Genomic DNA, 25,501 nt, shown 5'->3' with positions numbered 1-25,501 from the left:
CACAGCTGCAGTTTTCTGACACTCATAAAACCTAAAAACAGAGGGCCGTGCAAATGCTACAATTAACCACAGGCATACATGTAGCTTCATACCATTTGTTCTGAGTGTGTGAAGATAAAAAAAAAAACCACAGGCTGGCCAATCTGGCTGATTGATAACCACGTCTTCCTTGCATACAGCTGGAATCAATTTACACTCCAAAGCTAGACATTTCATTACTTTAAAATTGCAAGGGCCTGCCTGGGTCACTCCCTTCTTCATAGTTACGTTTAATCTCTTCCCCATTTCTAACAGCCCTTTCCTGCCAAACCACCTCTAGCTGTCTCCTACTCTCTATCCAACTCCAGCTCTCACCCACCCCCACTGTGTCAGAAAAACTGAAGTCTTCCCCCTTGTACATCCCCCTCACGCCACTTTTAGGGCATGTGCCCCCTTTTCAGTTAATCTCCTCTTGGCTGTACCCAAATTATTTGCTGTGTGTGTTTCTGGCAGGTATTCTGAATGTTGCAGACAGATTCAGAATGTCCAAAATAAGGCTTCAATTTCTCTTCCAGGGAAGTTAGTTTACATCAAAGTGTACTATTACTTTAAATTATTGTCCGTGCTGTTTCCTGCTGGGGTTTATCTCCGCCACGATCTCCTGTGAATTTTACTGGTCTCTGTGTTGTGCAATTACCTGACTCTATTAGACCTTCGTTAAGTTCACCTAAGCCCTTAAACAGATTTTAGGAAACTGGATTTAGAGTAAAATCAAAACACACTGCTTCATGGGCAGTGATTCCATTTTCCAGAACATGAATAAACATGAACAGGTTCCTCTGGATCCTGGTGGCTCGTCATTAAATTATTTTTAACTCCAAGGCATTGGATCCCTTTGCTCTGGCACTAATGTGATGGGGTAACTGCCCATTTCACCCATCTGGCCAGGGTGTCTCTCAGGTTGCACCCTAAAATATTACTGAGGAAGCTTAAAACAATCCCTCTGCCACATTTCTCTACATCCATGATTCTGAATACTTGGAACTATGTGGTTTGAAACTCAGCAGCCAGTGTTAAATGATTCTAAGGGCTAAATGGTGGGTGGAAAACTTAGCACCCAGTTTCTCAGTTTGATGGCCATTGTGCTCTGAGCCTAGACACAAGCACAGTGCCAACACATTCCACCGTTCACGAGGGCAAGAGGAGAGACAACCCAAGATGAACTCCTCTTCACCACTGAAGAAAAATGTAACAAAACGACCATCTTTCCAACTGTGGTTCACCGATGCGCCCTTCGCATCCAACGGATGGCATGTCCGATGGCAATGTGGAGTCTTGTGAAATGCTTTCTACTTGAATAAGCTGTCCTAATACAAGGAAGTCCTTGGGAACTTCGGATGTGTGTCCGAAATGTCACATTCTCTCTGATGTCGAAGAAAGGTTCGCAAAAGTCTCAAGAACTGAGTATTCCCTAATGACTTCAACATACTTTAGAACTTGGATGGAATTTGAAGCATGCTTCTGGACCCTGTCACTTTTTCTATAATTGCTCTTTTTACAGATTTCTTGGGGAACATCATAGTTTTAAATGTAGAGCCTCTGAAAGCAGATATCTGCATTAGAATATCTGAAACCCATTGAAATGTAATAACACTGCCTAATTGCTGCCAAAATGTGAAAGTACACCTTGAGTGAAAGCTCATTATGCAAAATGGGTCCTTCAAACAGCCCCTTGCTCAGCAAGGCCAAGCAGGGAAAGAAAATGATTCCTTACATCTGATTGCCTTTGCTCTGCCTTAGGAAAGTGAATTGCCAAAGCAAAAACCAATGAGCCAGGAGCTGATCAAACCTGTGGTGTAACTGTTTTGGCTACAGCTGAGAGAAAAACCACATGTCGGGGGCCATGACCAGGAACACACAAGAAGTGCTCTAGGTACCAGAGCCCACTTGGGGGATAGTCAGTGAGCACAGGGGAGGGGACTTCCTGGAGGGCATTTTGCAGCAGGGTCTGAGCAAGAGATGCCCAGACGCATGGATCGCCTTCCACACTGTGCTAGCCAGGGCTCACTGGCCTATACATGTGACAAATCCAAGCAGGCCAGGGCTAAATCCAGCAATTCACTCTACATTGCAGGCATTTCTAGTGAGGTAGCATCCAAACCCACATGGAAAAAAAAGCAAAAATAAAAGAGTCTCACTTCTAGGGCTTCACCTCCTGAATCTGTGCTCATCCCTGGGTTCCACTTCACAATCGGATGCTCAAAGCACGTGAGGACAGCTACGGGTGGCCCTGAACTAATACTCTCTCGTCAATACCAGTGCTGGACATTTTTCCAAAACCTAAGACCCAGGGGGCACTACTCTTATTTTATATCTAAATAAATAAAAATACATAGTGTATATTTTACCTTATCCTGAAACAGAACCATGACTTCCCTGCTGCTGACAATTCTAACAGTTTTCTAGCAGGGACAATTCCCATCCTAGGAAGCAGCCTGCCTGCCTGCATACCATCTCGTTGCTGTGCTGTATTAAAGTGTGTTCCTGCTGAATGGACCCCAGAATCTGCCCAGGACTCAGGGAGCCACTGCCTCTGATATCCCTTCTAACCCAATAAAGTTGTGGCCTGTTAAAATTCAGGCTGTGCTAAAAAGCACGTGAGATGTGTTAGCTCAAACTAGCCAGGAGAGGTGTATCTGTCCAAGTTGGCCTCTTAATTTGTCATTTTATCATCTAGCAATGAAGCTTTTAAAAGTGACCCGCAAGGACCTCAGCAACAGTTAATTTTCAAAGCATAAACCTAAATGGCAAGATGAAGGTCTAAATATTTATTAAATTCAATTACTCCTATTAGTGCATAATGCAGGCTGAGAAGTAAAGGATGGCAACATCACTGTGCGTGTGTATGTTGTGGGCTTCACTGCCCAGTGTAATGACGTCAGGCCTCTCCTGGGCAGGGCAGAGAACAGTCTGAGGGGAAGCTGATTCCAGGCCACTATGCCACTTCATAAATGGAAATTACCCAACTCTTTAGGAAACTACCCAGCTGTTAAAATCTGGAAGAATCTATACATTTAAACAGTCTCAAACTTGAACATATTGACTTATGTCTGAATAAAGTCCCAGTAAGAAGGCATAAAAGGCCAACATAGAGATCACAGTAAGAGTGTGACAATTCGTTACATGGCTAGGATGAGGCAAAAGGAGCTGGTGCTGGTGGCAGAGGAAGAATGGCAGATGGGGAACGATCATTGGCCCAATTTTTTTGTTAATTGTCCACACATTAGCAATATAGATAAAACCATATTTCTCCATTTATCTTGCTAAAAAAATACCTTACTAACATAGTTTTGGATACTGTGAAATTACTGGCACCCAGTAACTCTTGGTTTTCTACTACTTTAGAAATATTCATTTTGATAAGCATTCATGGAAAGGAAATCTGTTTAAAAGCTATACATATATAACACATTGTATATTATTATGTGTAATAGATATTAAGAATATAGTAATTATCAATACATAACTTAATAAATATATGTACATATATAGTCATATATGCCAAAGAACATTCTGCTCTATAAAGCATCTTGCAATAAAACCTTTAATCCTCCCTAACATATGAGGCAAAAATATCCCTGCTGTACTTTAAGTGATTATGTCCCTTCATTGTGGATGCTCATAACCAACTGGGAAGTGTGTGGTTCAGGCCCACTGGGAATGGGAACCTGAATTTTTATTCCACTGCCCCACAGTCCCAACTTGGCTGACACAATTTAGTTCAAATATTCCCCAGGGATTTGCCTTTCAAGAGGTGCTTATTGCAGCTTTGGATATTGTCAAAGTAGACTCCAAGGAAGAGGTGGGGTGGCAGAACGCCATTTGGGAAGCCCAGCTGCTTTATTTTGGCTTCTGAAGGTGATGTCACAATACAGCATCTACCTCACAGCTTCAGATATTACATATCAGAGACACTTAGCTAACACGGAACAGATCATTTCTCCTTCCTAAATATTTCAGCTAAGTTTTTTGAATCCTGCAGTTTCATCTGAAGATTACCTGAGCTAATACAAAATACCAGCCTTGAAAATAAATGGGAGCTTCGTTTGTCTCGACCAGGAGCGAGTAATGAGCACACAGTTAAGTGCTGGCCGAATTGTATAAAACACAAGGAAGCTGTTCCAGCTTTACCATCCCTGTATCCCTGGGTAATCCCCGTAACTGTTACTAGTGTGTGAGGAAATATAGGTGGGTACATGTTCATGCACACACTCGAAATCACTTTCTTCCTGAATAGAGTGATTCTTCAATAAATTGGTCTGACATTTGGTATAAAGTCCTGCAGGCCTCAGACAAACTGATTCAGTAACAACATCAGTTGCTCTGCTCTTTCAATAAATAGCCCACCAGTAAACCACAGATAATAACTGACTGTCACACTTTTACTGTAACTAATGAGAAAAGATAAAGCAGCAAATGGACTGTTTATATGCATTTGATAAATTACATCCCCTGGATACACCAATGAAAAATAAGTATGTGCAGTGCTCGTTCACTGAACTAAAACAAATATTTACCATCGAGATTTAGGATTTAAAATGAAATTTACACTTTATTTGGCAACTCTTTTGATGCTATGTCTACATACAGTTGAAAAGTCAAAAACCTACCTCAACTTCCTGAGTACGAAAGCATTATAAATGAGAAAAAATAAAAGAATAACATCAAACAATAGGAAAGAATGTAAACATTTTGATAACTGCATAAAATTTTCATATTATCATTAACTTTAAAAAGCCACTGACCGTCATTCCCTGGAAAAGGTCCCATCATTCACCAAGTTCATGGGAAAGAATATCAGGTTACGGGGGGAATACAGGAAGTGGGGACAAATCTGAGTGTGCTCTAGTGATCTAGGTCAATACTGTGAAACAGCTAGCAAAATTGTGATTAAATCCAACACTCAGTCGTGATTATTATCTGCAGGAGTTTCAAATGAACAATTTCCTGTGACATAGGGTGACATTCAATAAAAACCCTGAAACGACATCAGACCAAGTATAATAGACATACATTTCTGCAAAGAAATTATTTTGCCTTGCAGCTCAAAAATGGCTTGATAGGGTCTAAAACCTGAGAAAGACATGGATTTATGGTCTCAGAAACATGTAAATGAATGAGACTGTTATGGCACCTCTAGCCAATTAAAAGGTTATGACCACCAAAAAGAGCTAAAGAGCTCCCCTTCCTTGGGATCTTCTGTCTGTCCCTGTCTGTCCATCTACAATGGGGGTGGGGAGAGTGACCCAGGGACTTGTTCTTTTCTCAAAGAGAAAAACTGAGTCTGAGTATCTTCCCCAAAGTATGTTCTGCGTGTGGCTCCTTTTCCTGGGAATATGAATGGGTATAAGGTGCTCCATTTGTCCACTGACCAAGACAAGGGGTGTCTCCTCAGACTGAAAGCCACCACACCCTTGACCTCATGACCAAAATTATTGAAATGTCTGTGCTAATCAGGAGCAGCCTTCTGAATATGCAGGAAGGAGAGAAGCCGAGAGCACTAAGGAATCAAAAGCACAGGAGCAGATCGTCAGCAGCCGTCCGTCTCGAGAGACGATGGTGTAGCTTCTTAAGTGTCTAACTGCACCGCCGAGAATGGTTGTGCAGTCCGACTCGGGAGTGACACGGTATCTGTCTCCTCCCGTGTTGAATCGACATCTTACGATGACGCTGGAGTGTCCTCTCCAGTGAAGCTGAAGCTACAGAGCCTCGAGAGACAATGGTGTAGCTTCTTAAGAGTCTATCTGCACCACCGAGAATGGCTGTGCAGTCCGACTCGGGAGTGACACGGTATCTGTCTCCTCCCGTGTTGAATCGACATCTTGCGATGACGCTGGAGTGTCCTCTCCAGTGAAGCTGAAGCTACAGAGCCTGGGCAGGGTGATATGGAGGGTCTGCTGTTGCCCATGCAGCAGACCCCCCCCCTCTCTTCGCAGCTGAGGGATCCAAGGGAAAGACGGAGTCAATACAGCTTGGCTTCAGGTGTGCCACAGGAGTTGCCGGTGTTGACTACAACGTCAAACCGCCTTAGGGACTCCGGCTCCGGATTTTCTGTCGGGGTTTACTCCCTTAGCCTTTCCCTGAAGAGGTATGCCGCAAGGCAGCGGAGGTTTTTTGGAATCAGAGTTTTCCTTCTCTGATGTGCCCTGACTGGAAGATCGAACCAGCGACACTTAGCTCGCAGGCCGACGCTCAATCCACTGAGCCAAACCAGCCAGGGTTGACAGGAGCAGATAGGGGTTCAAATTTTGCCTCTAGCACTCATCAGCTGTGTGGTCTTACACAATGCACTTCAGTTTCTCTGAGTCCCAGTTCCCATTCCATAAAAGAAGACTACAATCAGGTGAGCTTGTAGCAAAGTGCCTGGTACATGATCAGACACACAGAATTACTCAGTCCATAAAAGATGTACACTTTTGTGTCCATCTCCAGAGGTTTATAGTACCGAGATATTCCAGGAACACTGAAGTAGGCTTTGTAGAAATAATGTGTTTCACATTTCAATACTGTGACTTCTTGTGCATTTGAACCTTATCAAGTAGGCCCAAGTGAAGGGGGACCAGTTGCGCCTGGGAAAAACAGTTGTGAAGTATTTTTAAATTCATGTAATTTATTAGTCTCACATAGGAAGAGTGGCTTAGAACAAATTCAATGAAATTTGAACACCTGAGTTGCAGGAATGTCTCTGTTTAAAGGTTAGGCTACCACTCCCTCTGTGAGACGTAGTGACCCTATCTGTTGAAACCAGGAATTATTTACACCACAGAGCTATTTTGTATATCCAGTGAGGTGTTCTGAAACACTGTTAGGTATTACATGCCATATTACGCACATACCAATTATCACTAACTGTATCCTGGCAAGGGGACTGGGCTTGCACTGAACAGGCAAAATTTCTGCATAATCATTCACTTACACGTAGAAAACAGATGGAGAGACCCTGACAAACTGCATCTCATTGGCACACCAAACAAGACCCTAGCTATCTTGTAAACCTTTACGTCACAGAAAATACAAATTATCCTGGCTTGAGGCCCTGTCTTATCACAGTATCATAAATTCCAAATTAATTGGTCCTACCATCTTTCTGAAATGCTAATTGTGCCACCTCTGAGGCTGGCAGGCCTCCACCACACCCGGGTCCTACCTTTTAGGGTATAAAGCCCCAGCCATTAGCGACCACCTCACCTCTTCCTCCCTACTCATCCTGCACAGGAGGTGCAGGCAGTGACAGGGGAAGCAGTAGTTCTCAGCCTCCATGATCACTGGGGTCACTGAGGAGCTTTCCAAACACTAAGGCCCCACCCAGGAGCTGCTGATTCGGCCGTCTGGCCTGTGGCCTCCATAGTGGGTTTTTTTAAAGCTCCCCAGATTATCTGAACGTGCAGCCTCCTGGCTAAAGGAACCACACACTAACTCAATCACTGACTGAGAGGCGACCAGGCGGCAGACCCACCACAAACAGCAAACCAGGTGCAGCTCACCGAGGGCCTTGTTCCCCAGTTCTCAGAGTTTTCTGGAGCTGTCTCCATCTTCCACTCTTAGGTCTGCCCCTCCAGGCTTCCCCAGCTCAGTCCACCCTGTTGCCCAGCAAGAACCCACATCTCAGGCCACAGTCCTCCCTCTGCCGTCCCTCGGCCATTCAGACAATGACCAAGCCCGCTCCCTCCTGGACCTCCCACATCCCCATGTTTGTAGCCACACAGCCTCTCCCTCAGTCCAGGACAGCTTCCCCTCCGGTCGCTGCCTCTGCTTCCCTCCAGCCTTTCCCAGGCTGCTGTCCACACTGCTCCTACAGTGACACTGTAGTCACACCACCCCTGCCTCACATATTCACGGTGTCTCCCCCAGCACCTAGGCCAAGGCCAAGCCCAGCAGCAGCTCACAGGACCCTACGGGGTAGGGCCTCTGTTGGGCCCTCCCGTCTCCCCACATCCCCGTGCCAGCTCATAGGCCTCATTCTCCGTAAACGTACCATTCTTGGCCCTGCAGGAGCCCAGGCTCTCCGAGGCCTCTGAAACACTGCGTGCGCTGCTCCTCCTCTGCCTGAATCACCCTCCTCACCCTTCATTGGGAAACAATTACTGCCCTGTCAAACCCAGTTTAGACAACACTTCTCACGGGCAGCCGTCCTGTCCCCAAACCCTGCACACCCGTCTACAGCCCTCGGCAATGCCCCCAGCAGAGCAATGACGTGCCCGCACTTCTGGGATGGCTACTCCTGCAACTGAGCCACACAGAAGGCCAGCGGCCGGGCGCCTTCACCACCAACCCCCAGGGCGCAGCCCAGGGCCCATTTTGCAAAAGGTGCTCTAAGCATCTACTCCCAGATGAGCAAAGAAAACGGTTCAACCTCACCACTTTTTCACGCCAGTACCTTGGGCTGCAACTCCTCAACTAATCCCCTCTGGCTCAAAGCCATAGTTCTCTGTGACCTGAAGGTTTCTGAGCAAACTGAAATGGGCGACTCCCTTAGAGTGATCTCAAGTGCCGCAGTAACCAAAACCTGGGGCCAGCAGGGATGACATTGGAAGGTCTTGGAGGAATGGAGCAGGCTGTGAGGGAGCAGGATGGGTAGGCCTCTGCCCAACATCCTCGCCCCGCATCCACAATGGCCTGTCGCTCTACGGAGCAGGCAGACTTGATGGTCTGGCTCACCAGAGCTGAGCTGAAATCTGATGCAAGATTTAGGACTTGCATCAAGTGGGGGTTCAAATCAAAAAGTTGAAATCAAATCAAATTACCAAAGTAATAGTAACATTAATATTAATCATATGATAATATTATAATACCAGCTACCATTTTTGAATGCTCAAAATGTACCAGGAACTGTGCTCAGTCCTGCCTGTTTTATTTCCTTGAACCTTTACAATAAATAACCTTCTGATACAGGCACAATCAAGCACCCTTACTATACAGCCGGGGAAGCTGAAGCTGAGAGAGGAGCTGAAGCAGTGAGGAGCAGAGGGAGATTGGGGCTCAGTTTTGCCCGACTCCAGAGATCATGCTCTAACCCCACACAGCACCGCCTCAAATGAAGGCAGGAGCAGAGAGGCAAGTGAAGACAGGAGCCCCTGGAAGGAAGGCGCGGGGCTGACTGCCCTGTGGCGACACTGGCAGGAGATACCAAGGGACAGGAGATGGACACACAGACCAGAGACCTCCCAAGAGGCCTCTCTAGCACTGCCAGGACTCGATGTGCCTCACCTCAGCATTCCTATCTGTGAAATGGGATAGCACCACCTGCCTCACAAAGTCTTCGTGAGACCAAACAGCTAAACCATCTGTCACACGCCAGGCTCCAGGAAAGCAGGCAGGACAGCATGACTTTCTGATCCACCCGGACCCCAGATGGCTTCCTGGGCTTCAGAGTCCTGGCCATCGGCCCTGATGGCAGCGGCCTCAGGAGCCTTCTGCCTTTGTGTGCTCTGGGCTGAGCACTCGCCCTGTCTGCCACCAGCACTCCCTAGGGCCCAGTTCAAAGCGGAACATCCGACTCTGACATCAAGGCACAGAATGGAGGAAGCAGTGGCTTTGGCACTGGCCATCACTCTGGGAACCTCAAGCCACAGACTTTTCATGAAATTTTTATTAGCTGTACAGCTAGGCCTGCTCCAGTTCCTCCCAGCTCTGTCTTTCAGCCTCTTCTCTTTAAGGGAACATCTGCGAAGGGTAGCAATAAAGTCTCGCTCCACTAGGTCCCCAAAAGTGTCCTAGCAGCCACGGTGCCTGCCCAACTCCACCTCCTGAGGCTCTAGCTGTTGGACCCAAGCAGATGTTCCTCACTCAAGCCCTAGAAATCAATCTGGCCAAGGCCTTTTGTCCACGTGAAATCAATGGTATCACAGTCAGGATCAGAAAGTGCTCCTTTGAAATCTGCAATCTCTGAAGTGACATTCCCCCTGTTGTAAGAGGTGACTGGTGCAGGGAACACTCCCAGCCATGAGTAACCTCTACAATCACCAGAGGCTTCATGGAGAAGAGTGGGCATCCCCTATCTGAGGTATGGCCATGGCTAAAGCCAGAGCTTGCCGTGGGAGTGGAACACCCTCAGAGGCCAGCTAAGACTCTCCACAGGGACCCACACTCCCCAAGGCTGCTGGGTCTGATGAGCACTGGACCATGGAGATGAGCTCCTACATTTCCTCTCACTCCACAAGCATTTATGTAACTCAGTGATTGATGTAACACAGTCTGTCACTCCCAGCACCACCAAGAAGATGCCTGGCAGACTCAGAAGACTGGAGAGACAACCACAAAGCATGTCACTAGGCTCCACACTTGAGAGAGTGCTCATGTGGCCCCTTGGTCCAGTAGATGCTGTACTTGTGTCATGTGACAAGACAGAGCCCAGATGAACAATGAGAGAACTGTCTTCAGACAAAAAGCAATGTGTGTGAATACCCTAGCAGTAGTTCAGCCCCAACTACCAGGGGACCCACGGATGAGTCTACTCCATGAACATCTGGCTGTCCTCTCCCCTCCAAGGGAATTTCTACAACCTGGCCGTGGCCATGTAGGGACTGGGGCACCCAGAGAGAGTGTGACAATGAAGCTGTGAAGAGGCTTGCGGACCTCCAAGACTCATGAGCCACTGCGGACTTTATAAGCAGTCACTGTGGGGCTTACTGGGAACTGGGAGGTTGACACCACCAAACTGGTATTTTCTGAAGCATTCTGGGCTGAGTGCAGGACGGATGAGAGGTGTACCCATGAAAGCCAAGGACACCGGTGTTAGAAGTCTGTCCTCCATGCGCACGACAATCGCCGACGGAATATCTGCTGCACATAGATCTGCCGTTGGGCTAGAAAAAGGACGAGTAACACCCAGACTGTACACTCTGGAAGCCCCCAGTCTGACCAGGGTACAGAAACCCAGAAACACAAGCCGATAAAGTATAATATTACCTGGCAATGTGGTCATTACAAAAAAATAAAAGTCACAGGAACACAGAGGAGGAAGCCACCAACTACTCCTGCAAACCAGGGAGGACTCTACTGAGGAAGTGGGATTCAAGCCGAGTCTGGACAGACGGGGAGTGTTCCCCGCCAGAACATGCAGTGGGGGACCGGGCACTACAGGCAGAGGGACCCCCGTGTGAACCCGCATGTGCGGCAAGCGTGAGCTCAGGTCTTTGCTGAGGAAGCCCTCGGCTCCAGCCAAAAGCAGTGAAGCCTGAGTCCAGGTACAGCCACAGAGGCAAGAAACCAGAGACACCTGCCAGCTTTGTTCAGGGTCTTCCAAACCCCCCATCCCCACAATACTCAGTCTGCCCTTTGCTCTGGGACCAGGAAGCTCTATAGCTACTGTGGCTGGTTGCCGACTTCATGACAATCTGTCTGCTCTACCTAGAAGGCTAAACAATGACCGTCTGTCTATAGAAGCCACACTGACCTGTGCATGACAATCCAGGGATGAGAGCCAGCTCACACCCTGGCCCTTCCAACCTCATAAGCGAGAGCAGCCATGCCACCTATGAAGGACATGTGTGAGTCATCATGGACCACAAGTGGAACCAGCTAGTCTGTGTGTTTGTCCCTCTCTCCATCCTGCAGAGACATATCGCCAGCTTGCTACACCTTTACTTTATTAAATAACTAAACATCTTTCACTCCAAAGGTGAGCTCCCTGAGAACAAAGGCCAAGCCATGTGACCATGCCCTGGGACCTGGTACCTTTGAGGTCCCCCTCCCAACACCCAGTCAGTGATAACAATGCCTCTTGTTCTCACTCAGCCTTTGAAAGTTCCCACTCTTGTTTGCAGGGAGCAGGTGCAGGGAGAGGTGAACAGCCAGGGTTCCTTGGTACCCACCATTCGTAATCAAAACCCTCCAGAGCAAAATTATCAGGTGAGATCATTTATATGGTAACAAAATACACATCAATAAGGATATATTTATTTCTTGTAGAGGTGCACTCAGCCAGCAGAAGCTATGTAATAGTTTTATTGTTACACTTTCTTTTCATTTATTATTTGGGGGAATAACAGGAATGTTAATAATAACGCAAGTCCCTTCCAGCTCTAAAATCCAATGATTCTAAATATGTCAAATAATAAATCAAATATGCCTGAAAGCTCTGTGTAAATAAAGGAGGAGCAATTTTCAGACTAGCAATGTACTGGAAGAATCCAAGGTAGATAGAAGCAATAAGCTGCTTCTGCTTTAAATGTAAGAACCTAATATGAACACAAACAGTAATTATCTCCTAAATCTTTAAAGTCCCTTTCCTATTTTAATAACTTACAAATGTTAAAAAAAAAAAAAAAAGAAAAGAAAAGAAAAAAGTCCAGCCCTGGCCTGGTGTCTCTGCTGGTTAGAGCATCGTGCCACACACCAAAAGGTTGTGGGTTCAATTCCCTGTCGGGACGCATATGGGAGGCAATGGATGGATGCTTCTCTCCCACATCAATGTTTCTCTCCCTCTCTCCCTCTTCCTCTCTCTCTAAAATCAATACACATATCCTCAGGTGAGGATTAAAAATGAAAGAGAGAGAGAAAGAAAGAGAGAAAGAACCCACTTGAGTTTTTTCACATAATGCCCAGAGCTATTAAGAGTGAATTTTTTGAAAAGAAGTTCCTAAGATCAAATTTTTTAGCAAAATTACCTTCTCATAAGCATTAGAGACTCCTAGAAGAAAGCGACATACAAAAACATGAGGAAACAGAAAACCAAAAAGTATAAAGAGAGCCAGAGATGCATAAGTGACTCTTCATCCACTCCATAAGCACAGCCCTCTGTGCCCAGTGCCCCTCCTCAGAGGCCCCCAGAGAAAGGAGGCGCACCAATGCCCCCAACTGCAAGATTGGGGACAATCCATGGGAGCAGGGTGGGTCCTGTCCACCAAAAGTGATCCTGTCATTGAGGCAGGTGCAGGGTCACACCTTCTAGGTACCCCAACCACCCTTAAGTATTGCCCTTGACCCAACAAGGTAAGAAGAAAAGAAAAATAGTGCAGGAAAGGATTAGAGGAAAATTAAAATGGTAACAATGGTTATCAACAGTTGGGGGAATATGAGAATGTTCTTTCTGCTTTTAATTTTTTTAATTATTTTTCAATCTTTAACAAACTAACATGGATCACTTCATGTATTTGTATGTTGATTATTCACTCATCCATTTACTCATTCACACAATCGTTCATTCATTCCAAGCCTATGAATGAGGGAAAATGAAGACAGCATTACCCTAACACTGTATCAGGGAAACACCAGACCAGAGAGGTAAAATCACTTTTACATGAATGGACAGAACACCCAAAGCTTCAGTGTCAGATTCATGTGCACCAACAGCATAGACTGAAGCAAGCAGGAAGTAAGAAGGACAAGCTTCTTGAGCCATGACCCAGGACAAGGACTAGAAACATTCCCAGGTTACTGACTGGAACCACAAACCATTATTATCAGCCTGTTTCTGGGCTGGTACACAGGCCACCATTTTGTCCTGATGTTTCTGCCACCCTATTAGGGAATGAAAGATCTGGGAGAAGAGGGTAGTCCTCCGCTCAGCTCCCTCACCGCACACAGCCACAGCCCCTGCCACACCACACAGGAGAGGGCCCAGAGCTCACAGCAGAAACCATACACTCACCCACCAGGCAGTGACCGCTCCTGCAACAAGCCCAATTGTGGCTCCAGTGAATAAGGCATCTGAGGCTCAGACACCTTATCTGATGCCCCGGCAGGACACACAAATCACAGCTACAACTGGAGACGTCCTGTCGGGGCTGCCTGCTGGAGTTACCTGGGAACAACTGCACGGGTGACTTTGGTGTCGCCCATCAAAGCCTCGTGCATCCCTTTCTCACATCTCCCTTTTCACAAACCTCAGCTCTTAACCCAGCTTGGAGCTGAAATCAATGGTTCTGCTTCCCGGTCTGAAACACTGAAAAACATAAATGCCAATGGCAGTTTTTTCACTGGTCACTTCTCTTAACCTGTGCATGCCACTGCCTAAGTGATTCTGGGCAAGCTCCAGTTTCCTCATCCGTAATACGAGGGCGACGGTGCCTCCTTTACTGGGATTACCGGGAGGATCGTTTGAGACATATGTGCAAAATGCCCAGCATGTAATATGAACCAAAAATGGTAACTGCATTTTTTAAATCATCACCTGAGAATATAATTTTTAGTGACTTTTAGAGAGAAAGAGAGAGACATTGATGTGAGAGAGAAACATCAATCAGCTGCCTCCCATATGTGCCCCAACCGAAAATCAAACCCACAACCTAGGTATGTGCCCTGACCGGGGATCGAAACTACAACCTTTTGGTGCACAGGATGACAGTTCAACCAACTGAGCCACCCAGCCAGGGTGGTAAATGCATTTTTAAACTCACCTCAGTATATCCCCTGCTCCAAGCTGATAACAGAGTTTTAAACACAGACCACTAGTTTCCTCTGGATTAGTGTATTTGTGACGCTGCCATCTGAACTCTGAGAAGACTTTTAAGAAATCAAACCTGGGTGACGGCTGTGTTGGAAAAGCAGCAGCCACTGCTCTGTGTGAAAGTGTAAATAAAATGCCACTTAAGTAATCACATTACTCACAGCTTAACGCATGTGATCCAGAGCTTCAAGCAAGAGCATGTGTATGATGGATTTCTCATTATCTGTCGGCTGCCACTGCAGCCCACCCAGCCGTCTGCAGGCGCGCTGGCTGGAAACACCTACATACACCAGCTCCTGATGGGACCCACGCTCGTGCTATCAGTGGGAACAGACTCAGCGGGAAGGAGCCAATGCCTTCATAATAAGGTGATAATACAGACACGGTTGCTTGGGGAAGGGCTGCCAGGTTCTCAGTCAGCCATTCAAGGTCCTTTCCTTACCTCACAGGGGCTCCCAAAATAGTTTGGGCCAGAGGAAATCTCTAGCTTAATCCTCCCGGCCCCTGCCAGGGAGGAATGGAGCCTTCTCAGAAGCTGTTGCAGCCTAGTTTTGACCCAGCAGCACTGTGCGCCAGACCAAGTGCCAAAGGCAACGCTGCACTGATTCCAGCTTCTTTCTGGGGAGGGTTTCTTAAGTCCCAGAGTTCCCACTGACGACAGCCACCCTAAGAAGTGCCAGGAAGTACCTGGGGATATGCTAGGTCCTTAGACCATGCATGTGCTGGATGAATGCAGAACCTCTAGAAAAGCTGTTTCCAAATACAGCTGCAAATACCCTCCCCAAATGTGGGTGTCTGTGCGGACACAGGCTGGAGAAACCCCAGGGAAGGATGTGAGGGTGAGCCCTTAATGTTAAATTTAGGTTCACTGCGGCACCTACTGCCTTTCCTGGGGACAGAGCCCCCATACACATGGGTGTCCTTAGAAACTGCTCTTCCCGCCCCCACTGTGTAGCAGGGCTTCTGCGCCCGCGCAGATGTCTCCCCTACGCTCGCTCAACAAAACGTGCTCCTGGGCCCTGCCTTCAGAGCCAGGTCAAGAGGACTGTCCCGTCTTCCAAGCCACTCACCTTGGGTAAGGGATCCAAGCCAGAGGTGACAAAATCATGCCAGGGTGTCTGCCAACAGCAAGGTGGGAAATATTCAAGGAGAAGGTCTTAGCTGACCTCAAAATTTATAGCATACCTACCTGTCAGCCTGGGCCCGGGTCAGGATGAAAGGTGAGGAGGATTAAGAACAAGTGGAAGGGGGAGAAAGGGAATGAAAACAGTCTACAAATAGTCTGGAAGGGAAAAGAGGAGAACGAACACAGGTGACGTGAGAATACTTTCTACTATAGACCCAAGATGGACCTAGTGGGCAGGAGAGCAAGGACTAGGGTCTTAGGGAGGTACTGGTACCCCATCATTTTCTAAGGGGAGTTCAAGAGACAGCAACTCAAGCCTGTGTTCAACCTACAATGGAAAGTAGCAAATGTCTTTTGAACATCTACCACTGGCCAAGCACTGTGCTCTCAATTTTATGTTGAATAGCCCTCATAATCATCATAATGACTTTTCAAGGATGGAGATATCCTCTCTATTTTACCATTGAGGTAACTACAGCTCAGAGAGGTTAAGTAACTTGTTCCAGGTCACACAGCAGAAAGCAGCACAGCAGGGATCCAAACCCAGCTCAGTCTGATCTGTGAATCATCCCGCACTAATATACCTCCTCCCCCAGCAACCGTGCATGCTCAGGACAGGCCCCACAGCACTGGTTTGTGTGAGCACTCCACTGTAACAAATCTGGGGTCCACCTCACTAAATCAGATGCAAATATGATTTGGGTCCCTGCTTGCCTTCTTGCGGGTCCTTACTTTCTTCCATACTCAACCATAGCTCCCCAGGCCTTCCATGCTTATTAACATTGTCTCTGCTCTTAGAGGACCACATTATTCTTCAATCTTCCACACCTATGATGTACCTGGGAACATAAATCTTCCTCATCATAATGTGAACAGGTCCCGTAACAACAGTGGCAGTTCATTACCAAGCCATTTTGGGTTATGTTTCTCCAAGAAAATAAATAAGCGGTTTAGAGGCTGTCAGAAAAATGTTTCACTAATACTCAGCTGATACACAATGATTTATTAGAAATTATTGAAAGCTATTCACACCATGAGCACACATGGTCCTCAGTGAGTTTTACACTGCAATGGAGGGAAAGATGTAAACTGCAGAATGGCTATAGATTTCCATTCTGAACTAGTCTCCGTCTGAGGCCTGCTACAGTCTCTGTGCCTGATCTTGGTGATGGAACCCTTCTGCACCAAATGCTCAGACAGGGGACATTGCTGGGGAAAGATCTGTAAGAGATGGAAGAGGGAAAAATCCCACGTGTAGAGCTGCTACCCTGTGCCAGCCAGGGCTCAACTCTCCAACTCGGTGTCGACAAACTTTTCTACAAAGGGCCAAAGAGTAAATATTTTTGGCTTTGTGGATCACATAAGGACTCTGCCACACATTGTATCCCCACCCTCCACCCCTGCCATTTTGAAAAATGTACAGAATATTCTAGACTACTGACCTCGACTAGAGTCAGCCTACAGGCAGAGTCAGTCTGCCCTGCTCTAAGCAGACCACATCTCTTCATGCTCTCCACTGCTCTGCATGCTAGATGCTGTTTGTGGTCCCATTTTAAAGTAAAATGAGGTGCTGAGATGTTAGGGGTCACACACTTGGCTTAAGCATCAAAGTGCAAAACCAGGCAGGCTCGAAGTCCAGGCCCACTGGTTTACAAAGATCATACACTCCCTGCCATATCTCATGACCTCAAGAGCACCCTAAACATGGCAACCTCTCTTCAGCCATGAGTGCATTTCTCTTACGGGTAAAAAGAATTCATGTACGTCTGTTGGGTGTCTGTGTACTGAGGCCTGGCCACGTACTTTACATGAGAGACCGCGGGGTCACCATGGATGGTTGTACAGGCTGCTCGCTGCACAAAAATGCCAGGTCAGGAAAGGCACAGGGGCGGAAACCCACACACACTGCACGCACCCACCAAAGCCCAGAGCAGGGCTGCACCCGCTGCAGCGGCCTCTTCTTTCCAACCCTCAATCACTTCCCTGTGGTGGCTGCAGCAGGCCGGCTGCGGGCCTCCTGGGAGGGCGGGCAGGATGCGGGAGGAGTGGTCTCACCAAAAGCCAGGTGAGCCTGCAGCCTGGAACAGGGGAGCCAGAATAGAGTCAAGTGCGCAGACGCAGAGCAGAAAGGTGGCAGGGAAGCCAGAGACAGGAACCTAGACACTACGACTATCACTAAGGAAAACAAAATCGTTATCACCCCCAAAGTCTTAGGATGGAGTTTTGCATTAAGGAGAAAGAAAGACCACTGTTTCACACACAGTGTGAATTAATGGGCTTCATTATTCCAAATTAGGTATTTTTAAGAAAGATTTACAGTCCTAGTCAGTTCATTGAACATTTACTGACTCTCTTGGTGATCACTTACTTAAGAGTTTATTAAAGGAAGTCAGGGACAGCTGGACAATTTCCCTAACATCTTAAAAGTTTATACAGTATAGGTTCCAGCCTCAACAAAAAGAGACTTTTAACCTGAAAGCAAAAGGGGTGAGACCCAGTGTGACTGCCCTCAGGTGCTCCAGTGGGGCTCCTCCACCACAGTTCTCTTGACCAATGCCTCCAAGGCCATTGCCCCTCCCCACCACCCAATCATCACGAGACTTACAAGGGTCCTGCACAGCTGTCCAGATGTTAACTGTCTCTGCCCAGAGTTCCCCTGCAGAAGACAGCCAGGGGCCCCCACCCTGAGGACTGCCCAGGTGTGCCAGGCCCCAGGCTCCACCTCCTGGGCGCAGACTCCACCTTCTAACTCGCAGGAGGCCAGCTGAGCCACATGCTGCAGAAGGTCCCACAACACAGAGACCGATTCCTGCCTCAGCACCTCGCAACACTCCCACTAGAGACAGCACTAGGAGAGAGGACCCATGAGACTTCCTTTCCCCTACATCCTATCCAAGTGGAAAAAAATATATATTTAGAATTGTCTTCCTGACACTTCAGTGGGCAAAAACTTGGTTAAATTGTTAGAAATTAGTTAAGCCATGAAAGAAACTATATTCTTTCCCTTTTTTTTTTTTTTACCTCCAACTCTAAGGATAAGATTTTTCTCAGATGCCCCTAAAAGATTCTGCACTTGTCTCTAGACAGATACTAGTGAGGAGAGAAAGCAAATTGTTCTCAGCAATTACTAAGCTCTGAACTCCCTAAGCAGCCAATCTTTATGCTGCCATTGCAGTTATGTCTACGGACGGCTGGTTCAGGCTAGGGCAATCATTCCCGGAGCCCTCTGCGACTGCTAAATTGTTCAGAAGGCAATGTGGAAAATTACCCAGAAAACAGCTGTTTATGCTTTAGGCGGTACCTACATGGGGAGAAAAGCAATGGGCAGGTGGAAGTCACAAGCCATAAAATTGAGAAAATACTATTTTGAAGTTAAATGTGAAGGGTAGTCCCTTTGCAAGAGGTAATCAATTGTCAAGTAGGAGCACAGTAAGACAAGGCCCTCTAGTAATGGAGAACAGGAAAGTGGCAAGAGTCACCTCCAAATGACAAGCCATTCAGCTACAACAGTCCCAGAGAGACTGGACTTCGCCTCTGCTACAGTAAAGGGCCTCCTTTATCCCAAAAGAGGGAGCCTGGCCCATTCCCCATCCTCTTATGATTTTCTCCTTCCATGAACACAGCTTCACAACGTACAGGTAGCTTCTAAATCAACCGTCATAAATTGTGCTGTTCAAGGTACAGTGCTATTCGAATTTTGAAAGAACAGGTAATGACAGCTGTTACTCCCTTCTAGCCATGAACCAAGAATCTAAGGGACTTGGGAACCCATAAACATACTCCACCCTAATTTTGTCCTAAGTCTTGACAGTAAGCCGCCCACAACATAAAGAGCCCAGCACGGGGTTCTGAGTCATACTCAGTGCTTCTTTTATGAGTGTCCTATCTCCCCAGCCAGGGCCAGTTCCCACCCTCATAGCTGTGAGGATTTGGTCAGTGACATAGAAAGTAAGGTCTTCAGCCAATGAATACAGAGAAGATCCAGAAGCCTGGAGTCTAGTCACAGACCTCTCATAGGGCTGCTGCTCAGCTTGGACATCAAGCTACGTTGAAAAGGGAAGCCTAGACACAAAATTTTTTACAAACGATTCTAACCATGCTGTTGCCAAGCACTGAAGCCACCATGTTTTACCCCAAACTTCCAGGTCCTCCTGATGGGCCCACGGGAATAAGATGCAATGCCTCCTGGAATGAGGAGAAACTAAATGACTTTAAAAGGAGACAGTCAGACTCACTGATTCAATTCTGAGATGGAGAACTGTGGAAGGAGAAGCTATCCAATTTTTCATCAGTACTGACCTGCTGGTAGGAGGAACCTGAAATGTGGCTTAATTGGCTTGATCCAAATTGCACAGAGCAAGGATGCATCTTCACCAGTAGGAAGTAGGACACAGCACTGGAGTCCAACGGAGCCCACTTTGAATCTCGGCTCCGGTGGTTATTGATTGTGTAACTTTGGAGGTACAGAACCTCGCTTTTCTAACCTATAAAGTGAGGTTATTAATGGAGTCCACTTCGTTGACTTCACAAAGTCTAAATGAGGTAATCTATGAAAAGTGCTTAGCAAAAGTATTGATTAGTGTTTATAATGAGTAGCCATTATAAGCAGGATTATTGTTAAATAAGTGATTCTCACTTATGTGCATTGTAGTCCTCAATTCTTCTTCTTTTCAAAACCTGCCCATCGTATTATCATTTTTAGGAAATAAATAAAATCTTTGGCCTGCTGCTTTTCTTTACAACACAGAATTCTCTGGCTCCACAGTCTTAAAACAGGTCCAAAGAGTCAGTGACTTAGAAGAGAAAATAAAAACCAAAAACTCTAACATGTAAGCCAGAGGCAAAGGTGAGGAAAGGTGGTTTTGTTTTATCATAAAGAAAAAGCCATTCAGGAGGGAAGACCACATATTTCTCAGCTGGAGATGTGCTGGCTGAAGCCAGAACAAAGCCACGGAGAGCTGTATACTCTGCTCAGCAAAAGCAGGAAATCACATTTTCCTAGATATTGCTTTAAAATATGTAAGGGAAATGGTATGCAAAGAAGAAAACTCATAAAGCATCTTCCTCATAAAAAAAACACCATAAAAACAGCGAGGGAAACAAGCCACAGTGAGAGAAAACACTGGCATCATTTAAAATCAACAAATGGTTTGCATCTAGAATATATAAAGACTAGATACAAACTGATAAGAAAAAGACAGACAATCCAATTAAAAGAGGAAAGAGATTTGAATGCATTTCATAAAATAGGATACCCCTAGGCCAAAGAATACCAGAAGGGCTAATATACAGATTAGGGCAAAAGTACAATAGGTTTACAGTTGTGACTATGCAAAATACAGTTTATTCTTGTATTATTGTTTATTGATTATTGTATTATTTCCCATGCAAACAACTGTAAACCTACTTTTGCCCCACCCTGCATTAAATGGTGACCGGGTCCAGTCTCGGAAAAGCTGCAGAAGGCTGGAACTCTGATTCACTGCTGGCCCGAAAGTAGCACCAAAGTACAGGCACTTCAGAAAACCACCTGACAAACACCCTATAACCCAGAGACTCCACCCCCAGAATGCAGCCAACAGACACAGGTACAGGTATGCAAAAGGGCATATTCAACAATGTTCATAAGCAGCAACACTCAAAAGAACCCTCACTTGAAGCAACTCAAATATGCAACAATAGCAACAGGAATAAATTGGGGTCTGCTCACACTAGGGCTCCAGCCTGTTCTCTCTCTGCATGACTCTTTGAGAAAGAGCTGGCTTGTAAGGTCCCCAGAGCATCTGCCCAGTCACACGGGAAAACCATGTCTGAGAATATAGCCAATGTGTCAAGGAGCTGCAGCCAAGAGATGAAGAAAAAGCGAGAGCATGCTCTGGATGCGGCCCTGCCTGGCTTTCAAATTATATGGAACAGAAGTTGGCTTTACTTAAGCTCATCTGTTTGAGGTTTCATCCCCTTGCGACTGTAAGAGTGGAACACAGCAGGTCTCTGAATAAGGTACCATGTAGGCACATTTTCCAAAACAAATGAGGGCAAACTGGGGGGGGGGGGGGGGGGCTGAAGCCAAGCAGTCTAAATGAATTACCTCTAAAGAGGGTTTCAAATGGCAACCATCTTTTAAGCTAAACCCCAAACCCTTGCTCAGCTTCCAGGAAAGAGAAGCAGCAAGGGTCCATGAGAAAACTCTATGCTGTCCCCACTCACTGGTACAGTTAAAGAAAAAATAAAAGGTGGAGGGGAGTCAGACCAAAACGCTGGGGCAGCTACCATGGGTGCAGACAGGACCGGAAATAACAGTCGCCCACCCTCTTCCCAAGCAAACAGCTGTCAGAACACCGCCCTTCCCTGGCAGCACTGAAGGCACAGCAAGGCTTGTGGTCCGCAAACGAATCTCTCCAGCGTAACAAATGTTCGTCCATCTTTAACAAGATTTTCCTGTGATTTTAATTCCATGTAAGTCTCAGCCAGTGAGGAAGAACAAAATGGTATTTTACTACCTATAGATACACACCTTAACTTTGAAATTCATATCTTCAGATAGGAAGAGGAAATTAAATCCATAAATCTACTGATCTATCACTGCGCAAACACACAATGGGCACCATGACAGTAAACTCTTTGTAGGCTCTATTTCCCCCAGAGTCACTGCTGCAAACACAGTGGAAAATCCTGATTTGGAATAACAAATAATTTCATTTTAATCTTGTTTATCTTCTTGGTCTAGTACTCCCCTGTGGCCACTGTCCATCTGGCTCATTCCTATAAGAAAGCTGTGGCCACTGTTGTTTAATATAATTCTGTAATTGGTTTGTAGATTTTTTTTTCAATGTCTACTGTAGGCCTTTGGGTATTAGGCTTACTTTTTGTAAATAAATCTAATAAGCCAACACAGAGTACTATTCATTTCAAAAATATGTTGAATGAAAAAAAGAACATGTAGACAACTTTTATGAGAGCACATGAATGTTATCTGCAGGGGAATCAACAGAGCCCAATTAGCCTAATTTCACGTGGACCAGGAGGAAGGGAACAGACTCACCAAAGCAATATGGAATTAGTAATAATATTCTGCAATTCTGTACCTTAGATCACCAAAGCACCTAAGGATGTTCAGCATGCCTTAATTCTCACAGTCCCCTTTAGAGCTTCAAATTGCAAACTTCAGCTTGCGTTGGAATCTTAGAGGAAATGGTTAAGAGAGATCCCTGGCCTTGCCTTCAAAAATTCTGATTCAGAAACTCGGTTCCAAGGCTTAGAAATCCCACCCATGTGCTCCCCAAAGTGACTGTGATCAGCTCATGAAGGTGCAGAGACAGCATTATGAAATGCCACTACAAAGGAAGGGTATTCTCACTGTCCACACGCGTGGACGGGCACTCAGGGTCAGCAGGCTTCCGCCCCTGCCTGAGAGCGGCGCTGCCCAAGAGGACTCTCGGTGGCCATGGAGATGATCAGCAGTCAGCACTGCCCAATGCAGCAGCCACATGTGGGTAACGAGCACTTGAAATATAACTACTATAACTGAGGCATTAAGTGTTTGATCTCATTTTGTTTCTATTAATTTTAACTTCAATAGCCACACATGCCTATTGGTTTATTTATTGAACCATATAGTTCTAGATGGAGCAATAGCATTTAAGAGAAGAATTGGAAGTTAATTGTATTAGACCATATTCCTTTCCACCTTTGGCTTTTCAGCAATTTCTCCCCTCTCCCTCTCTCCATCTTCCCGCCATCCTCAAATATGTATATATGGATGGTATGAGTGCCTGCTATTCTAAAAAATTCTATTAGTTAAGTTTTATAGATGGTGAACTGAGGCTCAAAGAGGCTAAAAGATGTGGCCAAAGTCCAATTCACAGGATATGACAGAGTCAATATTTGAACACACATCCTACAATGCCAACACCATGCTGTTTCTGTTACAAAATGCTGCCTCCACATATATGAGCTTGACTTAAAACACAAAGAGGTAATGGAATTATTGCCTCCCTTATCCTAAACTCCTAAAATTTTTCGTTATTTTTTACATATCAATTGGCATTCCTATACAGGGTTCAATACACAAATAAATCCAGTGTCACAGAGAAAGAAAAAGGTTCCAGGGCCACCCACACACTGCAGGATTTGCCCCTTGCAGACCCTCCTATTTACTACTCTGCCTTGTGCTCACCCTGCTCCAGTCACACTGGCTTCTGCTACAGCAACACAGCAGACACCCTGCTGCCGCAGGACCTTTGCACTGGCTGTTTTCTCACCTGAAATGTTCTTCCTTCAGATACCGACATGGCTTATTCTCTCTTTCTTGAGATCTCTGCTCAATTGTCCTTTATAAATGAGTCTCTCCTTCACTATCTTATTTAAATTCTTCTTTTACCCCACAAACCACTACTCCTGGCACTTATGCTCTCCGTTTTCCTTTGTAGTACTTATCAGTTGTTTATTGTCTGTCTTCTTCTGCCCTGATTGGGATATAAGCTGCATGAGGACAGGAACACCATCCTGTTTATTGATGTATCAACCCCATACATGGCCCATAGGAGACAAGCAGTAAAAATACTCAACAGAAGTTTACCTGTATGTTTGCAATATAGGTGTTATTTTTTGTTCTTGATACTTCACTGTATTTCCCAATATTCTCAATAAACATCTATGTCCCTTGCAGCCATAAATCAATAAATGCTCTTCACAGAACCCTACTCAGTTGTCGCTGTGTTGCCCTCAAGGCACCACCTCAGGAAGTCTTATTATATCTGCCCCTAATCACCATCTTTCCCCCTCTGGGTTCCACCAGCAATGCATAGCACAGAGCAAATACCCCTGCAGACAGAGACGGCCATGTCTATATTTCCTCTCACCTCAGGATCAGTCAATGAATCATACTCAACTTCTTTCACTTAAGAAATATAACTCCATCATCTCTGACAATTTCGCAATTGCATCAGAGGCTAAGAATTAAATCTTCCAGTACTTGCCAAAGTGGCTACACGTTTTCCCCTCAGTAAAGGCCAAACATTATAAACATTGTTTATAATGCTGGCATCAGGGAGTTGAGGGTACACTCAACTTCATCACCCGAACATTCTTAGATAATGCATTTTTACTGAACAAATAAAAAAGTATTGTTGGATGCAGTCAGCAATTTATATCAACCAGATATCAATGGAGTTGCATCATATATAAAGCAATAAATACACAATGGTGCCACTTCCTTTTACAAAGGCTTTCCCTCATGTAACACCTTCCAGAATCTTCTGAACAACTCAGCAAGGTGGGTTCTATTATTATCCCTGTTAATAAGTTAAAGAAACTAAAGCACAGAAAGACGATATCACTTCTCAAATGTCACAAGCCATGCAGGTAGACGAAGGCTGAGCCAGGATTTGAATTCAGAGCCCATACTGAGTTAAAGGGCATAATGTCCAGTTTTGAGTCATGAGCACAGCAGCCAGAAAGGGTGTTCAGGCAACAGCAAGGTCACAAGGGGCAGCCAGAGCGTGGTGTGGCTGACCGGATAGGAGTAAGGGAGCATCCCGACTGTGAAACTGTGCGCCAGCTCTGCCTACGAACAGTACTGTTTGACAAGTGCTACCCAGTGAACTGGGAGATGGAAAGGCTTTCCCACTGGCCTGACACTTAATGCCAGCCTCCTAAGTAAACAGCGCTCATCTGTGACAAGCACAGATAAATCCCAGTTTAGGGCTCCCCTCTGGTGGAGGTGCCTGATGCTCCAGTAGAACGATCCATTTTCCCAGGGAGACAGGTTACAAGGTGCACTTGACACCACGCAGAAACTTGACATAGTCTCACAGGGCAGGAACTGGGGACCCGGGACTTGATGAAGCACACGGACTGAAGAGCAAAGTCCTCCACACAGGCTTCCTGACATGAGGCTACCTGAGCCTTCTAGCAGCAGGGAGAGTGGCAGAGCTAACCCCAACAAA

The 25,501-nt window shown here is 46.0% G+C and overlaps 1 protein-coding gene across 1 annotated transcript in view; it reads right to left on the bottom strand.

The window, feature by feature from the left end:
* The window catches only part of SPOCK1 (SPARC (osteonectin), cwcv and kazal like domains proteoglycan 1), a 488,267-nt gene that overhangs the window by 281,458 nt on the left and 181,308 nt on the right, over positions 1-25,501 (bottom strand). The gene's annotated exons all lie outside the window — the stretch shown is intronic.

Source organism: Furipterus horrens, unplaced genomic scaffold, assembly GCF_987537825.1.
Source record: "Furipterus horrens unplaced genomic scaffold, mFurHor1.1.pri manual_scaffold_10, whole genome shotgun sequence".
NCBI classification, from domain to species: domain Eukaryota; kingdom Metazoa; phylum Chordata; class Mammalia; order Chiroptera; family Furipteridae; genus Furipterus; species Furipterus horrens.
The sequence above is the reverse complement of the archived record's forward strand: the minus strand, read 5'-3'. Positions and strand labels throughout refer to the sequence as shown.